The sequence below is a fragment of the Petromyzon marinus genome, unplaced genomic scaffold (assembly GCF_048934315.1).
Source record: "Petromyzon marinus isolate PM22_M1 ecotype Great Lakes invasive population unplaced genomic scaffold, UKy_Petmar_22M1.pri1.0 PM_G_Scaffold_260, whole genome shotgun sequence".
Taxonomy (NCBI): Eukaryota; Metazoa; Chordata; class Hyperoartia; order Petromyzontiformes; family Petromyzontidae; genus Petromyzon; species Petromyzon marinus.
The window spans coordinates 95,001-97,500 of NW_027422829.1; positions in this window are offsets into that span (position 1 = coordinate 95,001).

The window sequence follows — 2,500 nt, forward strand, 5'->3', positions numbered from 1 at the left end:
TCTTGTGGCTCACGGGGCTGTTAGGGTGGCACAGAAATCCCTCGGAATGGGAAAAAACGGGTCATTTTCGTGTCGCCACATTGCATGCGAACCGCATGAAACTTCCAGAGGCATTTGCAGCAGGAATGCATGTGCACTCAAAAAATGTGATATTTTTCACGGAGAGACCCCGTGAAACGCTAGAAGTGGGCGGGGATGTCTCTCTTGTGGCTCACGGGGCTGTTAGGGTGGCACAGAAATCCCTCGGAATGGGAAAACGGGTCATTTTCGTGTCGCCACATTGCATACGAACCGCATGAAACTTCCAGAGGCATTTGCAGCAGGAATGCATGTGCACTCAAAAAAGTGAATATTTCTCACGGATAGACCCCGTGATACGCTAGAAATTGGCGGGGATGTCTCTCTTGTGGCTCACGGGGCTGTTAGGGTGGCACAGAAATCCCTCGGAATGGGAAAACGGGTCATTTTCGTGTCGCCACATTGCATGCGAACCGCATGCAACTTCCAGAGGCATTTGCAGCAGAAATGCATGTGCAGTCAAAAAAAAATTGATATTTTTCACGGATAGACCCCGTGAAACGCTAGAAATTGGCGGGGATGTGTCTCTTGTGGCTCACGGGGCTGTTCGGGTCGCACAGAAATCCCTGGGAATGGGAAAACGGGTCATTTTCGTGTTGCCACATTGCGTACGAACCGCATGAAACTTCCAGAGGCATTTGCAGCAGGAATGCATGTGCACTCAAAAACTTCTATATGTTTCACGGATAGACCCCGTGAAACGCTAGAAATTGGCGGGGATGTGTCTCTTGTGGCTCACGGGGCTGTTAGGGTGGCACAGAACTCCCTCGGAATGGGAAAAGGGGTCATTTTCGTGTTGCCACATTGCATAGGAACGCCATGAAACTTCCAGAGGCATTTGCAGCAGAAAGGCACGTGCACTCAAAAATTTTAATATTTTTCACGCATAGACCCCGTCAAACGCTAGAAGTTGGCGGGGATGTCTCTCTTGTGGCTCACGGGGCTGTTAGGGTCGCACAGAAATGCCTCGGAATGGGAAAACGGGTCATTTTTGTGTGGCCACATTGCATAGGAACGGCATGAAACTTCCAGAGGCATTTGCAGCAGGAATGCATGTGCACTCAAAAACGTCTATATTTTTCACGGATAGACCCCGTGAAACGCTATAAATTGGCGGGGATGTCTCTCTTGTGGCTCACGGGCGCTGTTAGTTAGGGTCGCACAGAAATCCCTCGGAATGGGAAAAGGGGTCATTTTCGTGTTGCCACATTGCGTACGAACGGCATGAAACTTCCAGAGGCATCTGCAGCAGAAATGCATGTGCACTCAAAAACGTCTATATTTTTCACGGATAGACCCCGTGAAACGCTAGAAATTGGCGGGGATGTGTCTCTTGTGGCTCACGGGGCTGTTAGGGTCGCACAGAAATCCCTCGGAATGGGAAAACGGGTCATTTTCGTGTTGCCACAATTGGCATACGAACGGCATGAAACTTCCAGAGGCATTTGCAGCAGAAATGCATGTGCACTCAAAAACGTGAATATTTTTTCACGGATAGACCCCGTCAAACGCTCGAATTTGGCGGGGATGTTTCTCTTGTGGGTCACGGGGCTGTTCGGCTCGCACAGAACTCCCTTGGTCCACCTGATTCGTGCATACAGGCAGCAACTAAAACTCTGTAAACCTGCTGTGAGGACATCTAAACAGTGGACCAGTGAGGCTGTGGAAGATTTGCGGGCGTGCTTAGACTGTACTGACTGGGATATGTTCACGACTGCTACCAATAGTCTGGATGAACTCACAGAGGCTGTGTACATCAGCTTCTGTGAGGACTGCTGTATCCCAACACGTACCAGGGTGAACTTTAACAACAACAAGCCCTGGTTCTCAGCAAAGCTCAAAAGGTTGAGGTTGGAGAAGGAGGAAGCGTTTAGGAGTGGGGATAGAGACAGATTCAAGGAGTCGAAGAACAGGTTTAGCAAAGCGGTGAGAGAGGCTAAACGACTGTACTCAGAGACACTAAAACACCAGTTCTCTACTAACGACGCTGCTTCTGTCTGCCAAAGGGCTCAGGCACATCACCAACTACAAACCCAGAGCGCCCCACACCACTAACGACTCCCGCCTAGCCAACGACCTGAACGAGTTCTACCGTAGATTTGAAAGACAATTGGACTGTCCTGAACCACCCCTTCCCACCCAAGAGGCCCCATCCCCCACCCATACTACAGAAACGACTCTCTCCTTTCAGGAGGGAGAAGTTAATGGGCTTTTCAAGAGGCAGAATCCACGCAAAGCAGCCGGGCCGGACTCTGTCTCTCCAGCCACCCTCAGGCACTGCGCTGGCCAGCTGTCTCCGGTGTTCACCAACATCTTTAACACCTCCCTGGAGACATGCCATGTACCAGCCTGTCTCAAGTCCTCCACCATCATCGCTGTGCCCAAAAAGCTAAGGCCAACAGGACTAAATGATTACAGACCG